The sequence below is a fragment of the Schistocerca nitens genome, chromosome 7 (genome assembly GCF_023898315.1).
Source record: "Schistocerca nitens isolate TAMUIC-IGC-003100 chromosome 7, iqSchNite1.1, whole genome shotgun sequence".
Classification (NCBI taxonomy): domain Eukaryota; kingdom Metazoa; phylum Arthropoda; class Insecta; order Orthoptera; family Acrididae; genus Schistocerca; species Schistocerca nitens.
Window position 1 is genome coordinate 49,109,596 of NC_064620.1, and position 15,171 is coordinate 49,124,766.

Genomic DNA, 15,171 nt, shown 5'->3' on the forward strand with positions numbered 1-15,171 from the left:
GGAAGTTCGCCTGAGGTTCCATGTGACTTGTGGTTATGCCAGACGGTACCATGACATCTCTGAATTACGTGGACATTATTGTGGACCACCTGCATCCCTTCATACTCGATGTCTTCGCCGACGGCGGGGCATCTCCCAGCGAGCAACTGTTAGTGTCACAAATGCAGAATCGTGCTACGTTGGTTAGAGACGGCACCTTATTACTGCTAAGGTCATCAGTCCCTAAGCTTACACACTACTTAACCTAAATTATCCTAAGGACAAACACACACACCCACGCCCGAGGGATGATTCGAACCTCCGCCGAGACCAGCCGCATAGTCCAAGACTACAGCGCCCTGACCGTTCGGCTAAACACGCGCGGCACACTCATTACAAGTTCCATTTTCTTGTATACTGTTTCATTTGAAGCGGTTCTAGAGTGGCCATTTAGTTGACATCGTTCATTTATACACATCCTAATTATTCTTGTTTCTTTATTTGTTATTTTGTTTATTTCTGTTGAATTAGTTGTTTTGAATATGGTTTCAACTGTATATGTTATTGCTGGTTGTGTAACAGTTCGATAATATTTTAATTCTGCTGTAATAGTTAGGTTTTTTCTGTTCTATATGGTTTTGGGAATATAGTTTCCTTCGTTCAGTTTCTTTTTTATTCTATCTTGCCATGGTGGTTCCTCATTTAGATTGTATGGTATTATTCCACCTAAATATTTAAATTTATCAACAGTTTTGCTATTCTTCTGTGGTAGTTTTATTTGCAAGTGGTGGGGTGAGTTAACGTAATCTCTACCTTTTCAAATGAAGTTCTAAGGCTAGTTTTCTGTGCTATTTTTTGCAGTGATTTAACTTGTTTTCTGGTTTCTTGAACATTTTTGGCAAGGAGAGCGAAATGATCGGCAAATCCCAAGCAGTTTGAATTAATATTTTCGCACTTCCGTTTCTCATGTTCTTCTGGGTTATCCCTGTACCATTCTCTCATTATGTATTCCGGTGCTCAGTTGAACAGTAGTGGTGATAGAGAGTAACCTTTCCCTACGTTTGTGTTCATGAGGGATGGTTCAGAAATTTCTCCTCTAAAGGTCATTTCCGATTTGGTGTGGGTTACAATAAATTACCAAAGAACAAGGCCTGGAACAATGCACAACCATTTTTCACAAGAAAAGAGACGGTTAGTATATGGAAAACTGTAGAAATCTCATCCTCTTCTATGTAATACACAATATATTCGCTTATAAGCAACGAAAAAGAAGAAAGGAAAACATTTCAAGGAGACAAAGGATAATCTTAAAGTAGAAGAGGACTTAGCCCATTGTTTCACTCCCAATCTGTTAACAAAATCATAGGACAGAGCAATCATTATCATTCACATTTTATACTAGGTTCTCAGGTTCTGTGATGCATTGCAGTGGCATATATGCACATCAGCAGAGGAACATCTGCAAATTGGATCTTTAGGATTGTCTGTACAGAGTTTTGTTTAAAGTGATTCAGAGTTCTATTTCTTCAAAATCTTTGAATCCTAGAGACCAACACCTAAAATGGTCGTTCCTTTGGGAGCTAGATCGCGTGTGGAAACGAACACTGAAGAAAGTCTCCCTCAACTATTTGGTAAAAACATTCATGCAGCACTCCGTTGAGTCATCGTTATATCCTGTCTCACACAAAAATTCTCGTTGACTGTCACCGCTATATGGGCGAAATTTTGTAGTTATAAAACAAAAGTAGTTACTCGAAACTTTTAAAAAATTCGAAAATATATCGTCATCTTACGAATAACATGATCTGTTCCCTTTTAGGAAGACGAAGATGACTGTTATTGAAAGTTTCCCTCCAAGCTACCTTAGTTAGATAACACACTGGCGAAATGAAATATCACTCTTAAATTTCATGAAGAGTCCTTCAACACTGTTAAAATATTTAACTATTTTTCAGAAATATACACTGTTGGCCATTAAAATTGCTACACCAAAAATAAATGCAGGTGATAATCGGGTATTCATTGGACAAATATATTATACTAGAACTGACATGTGATTACATTTTCACGCAATTTAGGTGCATACATCGTATTGTGACGAGCCAGTTGGGCGGACACCATTGACCAGACGCTTTTAATTGGTGAGAGGTGTGGACACTGTGCAGGCCAGGGCAGCAGTAGAACATTTTCTGTATCCAGAAAGACCCGTACAGAACTTGCAACGTGCGGTCGTGCATTATCCTGCTGAAATGTAGGGTTTCACAGGGATCGAATGAAGGGCAGAGCCACGGGTCGTAAAACATCTGAAATGTAACGTTCACTGTTCAAAGTGCCGTCAATGCGAACAAGAGGTGACCGAGACATATAAACAATGGCACCCCATACCATGACGCCGGGTGATACGCCAGTATGGCGAAGACGAATACACGCTCCCAATGTGCGTTCACCGCGATGTCGCCAAACACGGAAGCGACCATCATGATGCTGTAAACAGAACCTGGATTCATCCGAAAAAATGACGTTTTGCCATTCATGCACCTATGTTCGTTGTTGAGTACACCATCGCAGGCGCCTCTGTCTGTCCATGCTACTGCAAACGTCGTCGAACTGTTCGTGCAGATGGTTGTTGTCTTGCAAAAGTCCCGATCTGTTGACTCAGGGATCGAGACGTGACTGCACGATCCGTTACAGCCATGCGGATAATATGGCTGTCATCTCGACGATACGATGCCGTGGGGTTCCAGCACGGCGTTCCGTATTACCCTCCTGAACCCGCCGATTCCATATTCTGCTAACAGTCATTGGATCTCGACCAACGCGAACCGCAATGTCGCGATACGATAAACCGCAATCGCGATAGGCTACAATCCGACCTTTATCAAAGTCGGAAACGTGCTGGTACGCATTTCTCCTCCTTGCACGAGGCATCACAACAACGTTTCACCAGGCAACGCCGGTCAATTGCTGTTTGAGTGTGAGAAATCAGTTGGAACCTTTCCTCATGTCAGCACGTTGTAGGTGTCACCACCGGCGCCAACCTTGTTGAATTCTCTGAATAGCTAATCATTTGCATATCACAGCATCTTCTTACTTTCGTTTAAATTTCGCGTCTGTAGCACGTCATCTTCGTGGTGCAGCAATTTTAATGGCCAGTAGTGTACATATTTTCAATGGAAATTTTAGAGAACAGGAACCTCATTTATCATTTCTTGACGGAGAGAACTAATGCATTCTTTCCCGCAAAGAAACTGTTTCTCTAGACGAGAGCTGACGCAGATTGCTCGCCACTGATTTATGCGCAGTGGGTAGTTACGCATTTCCAGAACCAGATGCAACCGCTCTTCAGAACCCACACCGGGGACACCGGCAAGGATTTCAATAAGGGATGTTTCCTCCGCCGCGGGAGCCTGCTCCCGGCTTAACTGAATTCTCAAGTTCCGCTATTCTGGCCTAGAAACCATCTGTTGCTCCCGCCGCTCCGGACCACGGACAGACCTCCACCAGCCCTGTACGTAGCAGCAGCGCCGTCTGACGGCGAGATTGCGGGCATTCTTTTGCTCTCTATTTCCTCGGAAGAGATTCTGCGCTAAATCTTCGCAATATCTTTGAGAGAGATTCCTATCTTCTCTGCGCTGGCATCGCCCACTCTTTTGCTACTGGTGAAAATTAAGTCACAAAACAGAGCGCAGAGAGTTAATTAGAACTTTGTTCAGAATTTATCCCGCTTTCGGGTCTTGACATGATGCGACGCCCTTCAACTTCAGTTCTCGATAATTTTTTTTCTGTCTGCGCACATCGATCGACAGAGATGAAACGTGATTTTATCACAAATTCTTAGATATACTGATTACTGTTTAATAGTGTTTCCTTACAGAATGGTACGACACTTAATTGCTTCTACACTGAATTGTATTTGAGTAACAGAATTTCATCCGAATTTCGCCGTTTAGTGCCTCCAATTTTGTCTAACGTTTGTATTGTTCATTCGCTTTTGTAGCCACACTTTATCCCATTTGACGATGCTTCTTATCTCACTGACCAGCTGCTTAATTTTGTGTTATATTCTATTCCTGTTCCGTCTGATGGTTTTTCCTTTCTTAGTTGTCGTCTCTTGTTTTTCCATTCCCTTATTTACATTTGGGCATTTTAATCGACTGTTAATTCCACTCACCTACATGCTCTATAGCCTATATTCCTTTTAATTTCTCGGTACTTCTTCACTGTTATATCTGGGTTCTGTGCAGACTTGTTACCTCACCGACTTCCGGTTAGTGTAGAAGGTACATTTCTTCACATCAAAAATCAAAAGAACCAATTCAGACACGAGAATTTTCTCTGTTGCTTAAGAGCTTGGGGGTACATGTTAACTTGTCCGGCTGATGAATGTAGGCCACTTTGTGACTGAGCAATATTTTGTAATGACAGTTGAATGCCTAAATCATGAGCTAATTATAAAATCTCTTTGTTTCATGTACCGTATGTTAAATAGTCTTCGTGTTCTACAAGTTTTTCACGTTGAGACTAGTCGACGAAATTAATCACATCCATACTATGGAGGTTACATGGTACTAACGAAGCCAGCAATGCTTCGCTATCTCTATTTATAAAAGGCAGTGTCACGAGTGAATGACTCATCATCGCTCAGCGCAAACCGTTATGGACAGAAACTTTAAATTTAGAGAGGTGTGGGTTATGAAATGACTTCTTTTTAATAATAATATGAATATTTATAGATGTGTTTGGAGAGAGAGAGATTGATTTTTGATTGAGATTTTTTACTTTTAAGTCATAACTGGTACCTGAATTTTGGTTGCTGCCTCCTTGAATGATCAGCTTCTGAACCAGTTGTTGACGTGTTGCAATTTGGAGAAAGTTATTGTTCTTTAAGGTTTAAATTACGACTCTGTTAGTTACTTTGCCGTATTGCGGATAGCTTTGACCCCAGGTTTTCGTAGCTCTGCATACCTAAGGTACCACTGTTGTAAGTAAATCAGATCAAACAGCAATCTGCTTTTCGTGAGAAAAGGAGATTGCTTAGCACACGAACTTCCTTCAAACTACACTTCCTGCTACATCAAAATTGGTCAGTGGAGTTCAGCACCATACTATTGTACAAGAATATAAGCCAATTACTGTAATTAAGAAATTATGATAGGTTGTTACTTATTGAATGAAAATTATAGAGAATGCATTTCTTTTCCTGTATTTTAGTGAACTTTGTACACTTACAATTCTGTCGATTGATAGACGGCGACAGCAATGAAGTTCACCTCCTTTTCCAAAAACAAGATATTTCTCTTCTTCACTTCCAGAAAGTTTGTATACATAAATGTTTAGCAACTCTTACACATACTTTACTCGGTTTTATCACTAAAATATCAGTTTTCATTAAATGTAACAATCCGTTCTGAGCGATGGCCTAGCAACACGTCCTTTTTCCACAAGATACAGATTAACAGTTCTTTTTTTTAAAAAAAAAATCAACTGTCTTTCTTTTTAGAGTCCATACTCAAAGATTCACAACTACTATCGATGCGGGGATTGCGCGCTAAAGAGTTTGTTGCTGTCCAGCGGCGCTTCACTTCACTTCAAGTACTTTTTGAATCAAATTTACATTTACGGTGTTTACATACAATACTGAACTTCTCAGAATAAAATCAGACACAAATTAGTTTAAAAAAAAGGGCCAGTGAGGCTCACATAACATTACAGGGTCTTATACTGTAGGCGTCGTTTAAGAAGTGTTTCTTAGAGACTACAACCCTAAGGGGGTGAAACAGACGAAAGCTTTTTGTTAAAAAAATGTCGCTATTAAGGCAATTTTGAAACTTGACCTACAAAAATTGGTATTTTGTTTTTTCGGTCAGAAAGAAATACGTGTTTCAGCATTTTTCAAAATTTAATACTGTGGCAGTGAAACAGTGGAAGCAAGCTTTTTTTAAATATATTGTGCCGTGATCTCCTGCAATGTTCCTGCTTTCGCGGAGTTCTCTCTGTCTAAACGATATGCTTTGCGGCAGGCTGGTTGGCGACCATCCCTTTGACACGCGGGGCCCGGCGCTCTGCAGATGGGAGGAGCGTGGAGCCTGTGTCCACGGGGTATCGCAGGGGATCAGTTGGTGCGTGGTGGACCGCTGTGCCGTATTGGTGTTTTCACTGCGGAGCCTGTGGCTGTTGGCGAGAGGAAGTGGAGTGTGGCTGCAGCGACCAGTAAACACAGCCTCCGTCCAAGAGTCGTTCCGTTATTTCGCTTTGACGAAACCGTCATAATTTAGCCTGCCTTGTGCATCTACGGCAGCTCCCTGGATTAATTTTCAAATGGTGAGCTATTTTTCTGGTGGATCGTTTTCAGACCGTGATTGCTCCCTGTGGCCACTCTGTTCGATGGGTGGTCTTCTAAATCGCTTGAGTGTTGAGTTTGCATCACAGTTAATCGTGAGGGAAGTAACCGACTTATGTCCCGGTTGACTTTTATGTCAGCTCTTGATTGTCAGTTGTGACCGATATTCGGTGAATTTATACCTTACCTGAGTGAGCTGCTACTTTCACGATTTGTCAGTGAATTCCTCGCCTGCATCCTAAAGGTTAACTTTCAACTTAAGATTGATTTTTTTGTGCCACTTGCTACCTGTAGGCGGTTGTCACTCATTGGGAAGCTTGGGCCGTCGAAGGGCGATATTGTTAGTAGTTAAAAATATGAGCAGGTGAAAAGAGCAACGTCAAAGTCCTGAGTGACTCTGCTTTTACCTTTCATGAGTGTGATGCAAGCTCTCTTAACGGCAGAATTAACCTCACCTGCAGCTGCAGTTTATTACGCAATGCCGCATTTAATAAACTTTGAGCCAAATATTATCTTCGTTTATTTTCTCTCTTGATGACCCTGTATTTTACTTTTGCGGTGATTTGTCGAAGTGAATTGTATACCAATGTTGCTTTTGTGTGCGTTATAGCAGCTGTTGTCAGTTTACAGCCCATGCTGGTTCTTGCTCCCGGTCGCGTCTCGCGCACTAAATTCAGACGAGCGGCCGATGTTGAACGCCAACCGTCAATGATGTGCTAATTTTTGTTTATTTTTTTCAGGCTGCTGCATTATGTAATGATACCCGATTTTTGTTGTTGTGCTTTTCTCTGCGTTAGCTGGAGATTCTTTGGTTATTAATCAGGTTTCAAAATTGAGATAGAGGCTTTTGCTGTTAAAACAGTTTGCATTTGAATAGTTTGGAACCTTGTAGCTTACTGTAAATTGTGTTACGGTATTGACATTCGTAACGGACTTCAATAAATGGTTCAAATGGCTCTGAGCACTATGGGACTTAACGTCTGAGGTCATCAGTCCCCTATAACTTAGAAATACTTAAACCTGACTAACCTAAGGGCATCACTCACATCCATGCCCGAGGCAGGATTCGAACCTGCGACCGTAGCAGTCGCACGGTTCCGGACTGAAACGCCTAAAACCGCTCGGCCACCGCCGCCGTCTCGTAACGGACTGTCAGGTTGCCTAGGTCAGGATTTGTTCATTCGACTAACATCAGTAGATACGTTTTACTTAATTTTTAATTGTGAGGTTATATCTATGTAGCAGTTACACCGTTTTTATTAACGTTTTGGACCGTAGGCTGTTTATCTTGCACACTTCAAGAATTGTATGCTTAAACGTGTGGTAACTCATTTTTTATATTTAGCTTTAATTAATTCTGTAACTATGAGTATACTACCGATTGCTTAAGACAGTATTATTCCGAAAATGTGTTGTTACCACTGGTTGCATCCTGATTTTGTCAAATAAATCTTTCTTTACTGTATCCTCAAACTGCGGCTCAACATTTCGCTCCAGCACCCTTGTGCCCTGCTCCCTAACTTATCATACATCATTATTAGAGGACTGCAAAACTAATTTTAAAGCTACATCTACGAACATTGGTATTTGAATCCTCGGTCACAAATGAAAAGTGTGTGTTTCAGTGTTTTTGGAAATTGAACCCAAAGGAGGGTGAAATATGGGGAAGAGACTTTTCTATGAAAGTAATTTATTATGAAAGCAGTTTTGAAGCAAAACCTTTGAAAATTGGTTGGGGATTCTCGGTTGGAGATAAAAAAATATTTGTTTCACTGTTTTCGAAAATTCAACTCGTAAGGGAGAGTAACAGGCTCAGATTGATTCATTGACTCGTTGTTGCTGAGCCCAAACCGCAAGGATAGCAACTTGAAGTTTGCAGAGGGTCTGGATCTAACAATGGAGGCTACATTTTACAAGGGATTGTCAGAAATTCCACTCCTAAGGGGGTGAAATATGGGTGGAAGTGCTTCTTGGAAGTACGTCGCTATTAAGGGAATTTTGAAGCTAGAAATACGAAAACTGGTATTTGGTATCTCAGTCAGAAAATAAAAAATATGTGTTTCAGCATTTTTGGAAATTCAACCAGTAACTTGTAATATAGTGGGTAAAAGCTTCTTTGAAATTAATTACTAAACAATTACTAAAGGATTTTTAAGGCTACATCTATGACGGTATTTGCTTTCTCGGTTAGAAATAAAAAATACGTGTTTCAGGGTTTCTTGAAATTCAACCCTTAAGGGAGTGCAATAGGGGATCAAAATTTTTAAGAGAGTGCGACATTAAAAAAAAGTTTAAAGCTGAATTTATGAAAACTGCTATTTAACGTCTCGGTTAAATATAAAGATATATTTTTTAGGGGAAGAAATTGCTCGAAACATCTCCAAAAGAACGTAAAAGGTATGGTTAACAGAAACATCGGACCCAAGCTACTGGAATTGCTTTTTGGTCAGAAGTACGTTCGGACAAAACCATGATTATATGGCCTTAATTAGTGTGAAAACTTAGAAGATGTGCAATTCGTGAACAACATAAAAATTATATTAAATAAAAATAGAAAATCTCTGCAGGCCATACAGTCTAAGCGAGCAAAGCAGCGATGGCTGAGTGAGTTGCTAAATATGTACGGACAGCAGTTAAACCGCACATCCTACACCTTTCCTCCCTTTTGTCGAGTTCCTCCTCCTTCTCCTCCTCCTCCTCCCCTCTCAGTGCATCACTTCCTCCTCCCTCTCTGTGTGCCTCCTCCTTTTCCCGTCTATGTTGATTTCCTCTTCCCTCACCCTTACATTCTTCTCCTACCCCACTCTGAGCTTGAGCCTCGTTTATAGTTATTGCAAACGAAATCATGATCGGGAATTGGAATCGCTTAAAATGAATGGGTAAACCTGCTGGGATCATTGGCATACAGGTTATAAGAGACACCTCTCCTCCTCCTGGATCTGAGTGGGTAGTAGCTCCCATGACAGTATTTCTCGTAAGTTTTATTTGTTAATGGGTAGCATTACCAAGTTTCGGACGATTCGGATTCCTAGCAGTATTCTAATCATAGTCGGATGAGTCATATTTACAACTTTTTATAAACTGAAGGTGAAGAGGGGAAGAAAAGGGGGGGGGGAGTGCGGTTCACTGCTGTCAGCTGTATTGGGACATTACGCGGAATCAGGAGCGACAACTGAAAGGTGGACTTTTTAATAACGAAGTGCCTTACGCCACTCTATAGCATTATGACGAAATGAAGTGCAAGACTCACGTTTTGGGAATGGTGCCATGTAATTGATGAGCGTAGCAGATACTGGTGTCAGAGTTTTATTTCCAAATATGATAGGCTTACTTCAGTTGCATGTTACGCAAATATTCCTCAGTTAACAAGTTAGCAGTAACATCCCGATTGTATAAAGAATCTAACGACTATGCATTGAACACTTGCAAACGTCAGAGTACTTTACAAATGAGTTAAAGTATTAAATATATGAAGTTGACCACGTAAGCGAGAAAAATGTAGAAAAGCTTTCAAAATGTTCTTATTCTGTAGCAAGTTGCGAATTACTCTCATTATGAAACACTGAATGAATATAATCAAGATATTTTGCAGTCAGTTTCAAGCAAAAGCAAGTTTTTCACGCATCTCAGTGTTTATGATATCCAATCTCTTGATCTATGCGTCGGTTAACGATATAATGTTGCAGGTAGATTCTACGACAGTGTTAGATATTTTTTGCAGAGTACGTTGTGAATAGAATTAGTAGTACAGAAGCAATAAATTGAAACGTCACGCTCGATGCTTAACTTCCATTGCGTACCATTTTAAGCACAAGCTAGTTTTTATGCGTGTAAAACTAAAATGAACCCTCAAGTAAAAGCATAATTTAGTTTATAACTGTCTTTAACCGAGCAGAATTGTCATTAGTTGCTTATAAATTCAAAACATACGAACAATACAAATGTATCATTGAATTTCACCAAGAAAATGCGAATGTCCACAGGCAACATATTTCCCATATATTAATTTTTTCCAAAACTGAAATGATAATTAAATGAACACCCTAGCTGCAAGCAGGCGTTGATACACTTCGTTGGGGACATGTTGAAAATGTGTGCCCCGACCGGGACTCGAACCCGGGACCTCCTGCTTACATGGCAGACGCTCTATCCATCTGAGCCACCGCGGGCACAGAGGATAGCGCGTCTGCAGGGACTTATCCCTTGCACGCTCCCCGTGAGATCCACATTCCCAACATGTCCACAACACTACTTTCGTAGTGCGCCTATTAGATGTTTGCCCATCATACTCATTACTCGTGGCAGAGTAATCTACCAAGTCCCGTACGAGTTCGGGCATAGCGTGTGCGTTCGCACACAAGAAGGTCAAAGGCTGGGAACCCATATTTATTTTAACTATATATGACCATGCAGCTTTACTAGAATTGAAATGATAATTAAATGAACACCCTAGCTGCAAGCAGGCGTTGATACACTTCGTTGGGGACATGTTGAAAATGTGTGCCCCGACCGGGACTCGAACCCGGGACCTCCTGCTTACATGGCAGACGCTCTATCCATCTGAGCCACCGCGGGCACAGAGGATAGCGCGTCTGCAGGGACTTATCCCTTGCACGCTCCCCGTGAGATCCACATTCCCAACATGTCCACAACACTACTTTCGTAGTGCGCCTATTAGATGTTTGCCCATCATACTCATTACTCGTGGCAGAGTAATCTACCAAGTCCCGTACGAGTTCGGGCATAGCGTGTGCGTTCGCACACAAGAAGGTCAAAGGCTGGGAACCCATATTTATTTTAACTATATATGACCATGCAGCTTTACTAGAATTGAAATGATAATTAAATGAACACCCTAGCTGCAAGCAGGCGTTGATACACTTCGTTGGGGACATGTTGAAAATGTGTGCCCCGACCGGGACTCGAACCCGGGACCTCCTGCTTACATGGCAGACGCTCTATCCATCTGAGCCACCGCGGGCACAGAGGATAGCGCGTCTGCAGGGACTTATCCCTTGCACGCTCCCCGTGAGATCCACATTCCCAACATGTCCACAACACTACTTTCGTAGTGCGCCTATTAGATGTTTGCCCATCATACTCATTACTCGTGGCAGAGTAATCTACCAAGTCCCGTACGAGTTCGGGCATAGCGTGTGCGTTCGCACACAAGAAGGTCAAAGGCTGGGAACCCATATTTATTTTAACTATATATGACCATGCAGCTTTACTAGAATTGAAATGATAATTAAATGAACACCCTAGCTGCAAGCAGGCGTTGATACACTTCGTTGGGGACATGTTGAAAATGTGTGCCCCGACCGGGACTCGAACCCGGGACCTCCTGCTTACATGGCAGACGCTCTATCCATCTGAGCCACCGCGGGCACAGAGGATAGCGCGTCTGCAGGGACTTATCCCTTGCACGCTCCCCGTGAGATCCACATTCCCAACATGTCCACAACACTACTTTCGTAGTGCGCCTATTAGATGTTTGCCCATCATACTCATTACTCGTGGCAGAGTAATCTACCAAGTCCCGTACGAGTTCGGGCATAGCGTGTGCGTTCGCACACAAGAAGGTCAAAGGCTGGGAACCCATATTTATTTTAACTATATATGACCATGCAGCTTTACTAGAATTGAAATGATAATTAAATGAACACCCTAGCTGCAAGCAGGCGTTGATACACTTCGTTGGGGACATGTTGAAAATGTGTGCCCCGACCGGGACTCGAACCCGGGACCTCCTGCTTACATGGCAGACGCTCTATCCATCTGAGCCACCGCGGGCACAGAGGATAGCGCGTCTGCAGGGACTTATCCCTTGCACGCTCCCCGTGAGATCCACATTCCCAACATGTCCACAACACTACTTTCGTAGTGCGCCTATTAGATGTTTGCCCATCATACTCATTACTCGTGGCAGAGTAATCTACCAAGTCCCGTACGAGTTCGGGCATAGCGTGTGCGTTCGCACACAAGAAGGTCAAAGGCTGGGAACCCATATTTATTTTAACTATATATGACCATGCAGCTTTACTAGAATTGAAATGATAATTAAATGAACACCCTAGCTGCAAGCAGGCGTTGATACACTTCGTTGGGGACATGTTGAAAATGTGTGCCCCGACCGGGACTCGAACCCGGGACCTCCTGCTTACATGGCAGACGCTCTATCCATCTGAGCCACCGCGGGCACAGAGGATAGCGCGTCTGCAGGGACTTATCCCTTGCACGCTCCCCGTGAGATCCACATTCCCAACATGTCCACAACACTACTTTCGTAGTGCGCCTATTAGATGTTTGCCCATCATACTCATTACTCGTGGCAGAGTAATCTACCAAGTCCCGTACGAGTTCGGGCATAGCGTGTGCGTTCGCACACAAGAAGGTCAAAGGCTGGGAACCCATATTTATTTTAACTATATATGACCATGCAGCTTTACTAGAATTGAAATGATAATTAAATGAACACCCTAGCTGCAAGCAGGCGTTGATACACTTCGTTGGGGACATGTTGAAAATGTGTGCCCCGACCGGGACTCGAACCCGGGACCTCCTGCTTACATGGCAGACGCTCTATCCATCTGAGCCACCGCGGGCACAGAGGATAGCGCGTCTGCAGGGACTTATCCCTTGCACGCTCCCCGTGAGATCCACATTCCCAACATGTCCACAACACTACTTTCGTAGTGCGCCTATTAGATGTTTGCCCATCATACTCATTACTCGTGGCAGAGTAATCTACCAAGTCCCGTACGAGTTCGGGCATAGCGTGTGCGTTCGCACACAAGAAGGTCAAAGGCTGGGAACCCATATTTATTTTAACTATATATGACCATGCAGCTTTACTAGAATTGAAATGATAATTAAATGAACACCCTAGCTGCAAGCAGGCGTTGATACACTTCGTTGGGGACATGTTGAAAATGTGTGCCCCGACCGGGACTCGAACCCGGGACCTCCTGCTTACATGGCAGACGCTCTATCCATCTGAGCCACCGCGGGCACAGAGGATAGCGCGTCTGCAGGGACTTATCCCTTGCACGCTCCCCGTGAGATCCACATTCCCAACATGTCCACAACACTACTTTCGTAGTGCGCCTATTAGATGTTTGCCCATCATACTCATTACTCGTGGCAGAGTAATCTACCAAGTCCCGTACGAGTTCGGGCATAGCGTGTGCGTTCGCACACAACATTTATTATCACACTTTTTAGAAGAAATTAGCATAGCTCAGTAACAAACTTCTCTTTTTACTCTGTTGGGATACAATGATTTCATAATAGTCACGTGACTCCTTAATTCTCAATTAGTACTCGTTTGCAGGAGTGGGAACATCAGAAACGTCTGATTTCAAATGCACTCCTCCGGATCATGCCCTTGGCTAGCCACCATGACTGTTGCAATAATTTAAAGAACTTTGGCATTAGAGGATATTTGAGCGTCTACTGTTTCTAGCTATTGACTAAATCTCCTACAGCAGCAGCAGATAACAAGCAGATAATTCGTCTGCAGTCTACGGCGTACCTTCGTACTGCCTACAGCGTGACTGTTCTCCCGCTGTTGTTACTGGCATCTTAGTGACGAGAACGTGGACCGTTTCATTTCAGTAACTGCTTATACCCTTTTCCATTGATAAGGTCTAACAGCTTCTTTTGTTCAATTACATTGCTGTTCTTGTATGTATAATTATTTTATTTGTGTACTTTTATTTATTAATATCACCTATGTATCTTACGTAAGTAAAGGTGAGTAGCCAAGGTGAGGTCCGCTAAGCTACCTCTTAATCAAGTTCACTTGTGACCTGATCCTGTATTTCCTCAGAGCACCCGATTCAGTCATACCGTCCTCACATCTAAGTACTGCAGCATCTTCTTAGGATATTTATTACGCTTCTGAGATCTTTGCTCAGAGAAACGCCGTAACCATATCTTAGGAAGTCGAGATTAGCATGGAAGCTGAAGGCCGCTATAAAGTCACTCAAACACAAGTAGTAAATCAATAAGATAACAATTTATTCAAGGCCACATTTATAAACCAGCTAACATACAAATCAACACGTGGCCGTCTTAAAAACGACATCCAAAATGACAAATAGCTTCCTTCTCAAGCAAGCAGCAAATTAGAATTACTTAATGACAATAGATTACAATCTGAAGTAATTTAAAAAGGTGGCTCAGATAAAATTTTTTTGAGCAATAACACAACTCGCACAATACTTTACACTTCATGTAATTCATTGGCAAGCAAATGAATTTTTTTTAAATATACGAGGGCAGTTCAATAAGTAATGCAACACATTTTTTTCTGAAACAGAGGTTGTTTTATTCAGCATTGAAATACACCAGGTTATTCCCCAATCTTTTAGCTACACAACACTATTTTTCAACGTAATCTCCATTCAATGCTACGGCCTTACGCCACTTTGAAATGAGGGCCTGTATGCCTGCACGGTACCATTCCACTGGTCGATGTCGGAGCCAACGTCGTACTGCATCAATAACTTCTTCATCATCCGCGTAGTGCGTCCCACGGATTGCGTCCTTCATTGGGCCAAACATATGGAAATCCGACGGTGCGAGATCGGGGCTGTAGGGTGCATGAGGAAGAACAGTCCACTGAAGTTTTGTGAGCTCCTCTCGGGTGTGAAGACTTGTGTGAGGTCTTGCGTTGTCATGAAGAAGGAGAAGTTCGTTCAGATTTTTGTGCCTACGAACACGCTGAAGTCGTTTCTTCAATTTCTGAAGAGTAGCACAATACACTTCAGAGTTGATCGTTTGACCATGGGGAAGGACATCGAACAGAATAACCCCTTGAGCGTCCCAGAAGACTGTAACCATGACTT

At 42.4% G+C, this 15,171-nt stretch overlaps 8 non-coding genes across 8 annotated transcripts; all 8 read right to left on the bottom strand.

Annotated features, from left to right (window-relative positions):
• Positions 1-10,414: 10,414 nt before the first annotated feature.
• Trnat-ugu (transfer RNA threonine (anticodon UGU)) lies at positions 10,415-10,489 on the bottom strand. Its single transcript has one exon. It is a non-coding gene; the product is annotated as a tRNA-Thr (tRNA).
• Positions 10,490-10,820: 331 nt separating this feature from the next.
• Positions 10,821-10,895, bottom strand: Trnat-ugu (transfer RNA threonine (anticodon UGU)). Its single transcript has one exon. It is a non-coding gene; the product is annotated as a tRNA-Thr (tRNA).
• Positions 10,896-11,226: 331 nt separating this feature from the next.
• Positions 11,227-11,301, bottom strand: Trnat-ugu (transfer RNA threonine (anticodon UGU)). Its single transcript has one exon. It is a non-coding gene; the product is annotated as a tRNA-Thr (tRNA).
• Positions 11,302-11,632: 331 nt separating this feature from the next.
• Trnat-ugu (transfer RNA threonine (anticodon UGU)) lies at positions 11,633-11,707 on the bottom strand. The gene has a single exon. It is a non-coding gene; the product is annotated as a tRNA-Thr (tRNA).
• A 331-nt stretch (positions 11,708-12,038) lies between these two features.
• Trnat-ugu (transfer RNA threonine (anticodon UGU)) lies at positions 12,039-12,113 on the bottom strand. Its single transcript has one exon. It is a non-coding gene; the product is annotated as a tRNA-Thr (tRNA).
• A 331-nt stretch (positions 12,114-12,444) lies between these two features.
• On the bottom strand, positions 12,445-12,519 carry Trnat-ugu (transfer RNA threonine (anticodon UGU)). The gene has a single exon. It is a non-coding gene; the product is annotated as a tRNA-Thr (tRNA).
• Positions 12,520-12,850: 331 nt separating this feature from the next.
• Positions 12,851-12,925, bottom strand: Trnat-ugu (transfer RNA threonine (anticodon UGU)). Its single transcript has one exon. It is a non-coding gene; the product is annotated as a tRNA-Thr (tRNA).
• Positions 12,926-13,256: 331 nt separating this feature from the next.
• Positions 13,257-13,331, bottom strand: Trnat-ugu (transfer RNA threonine (anticodon UGU)). The gene has a single exon. It is a non-coding gene; the product is annotated as a tRNA-Thr (tRNA).
• Between the last annotated feature and the right edge of the window lie 1,840 nt (positions 13,332-15,171).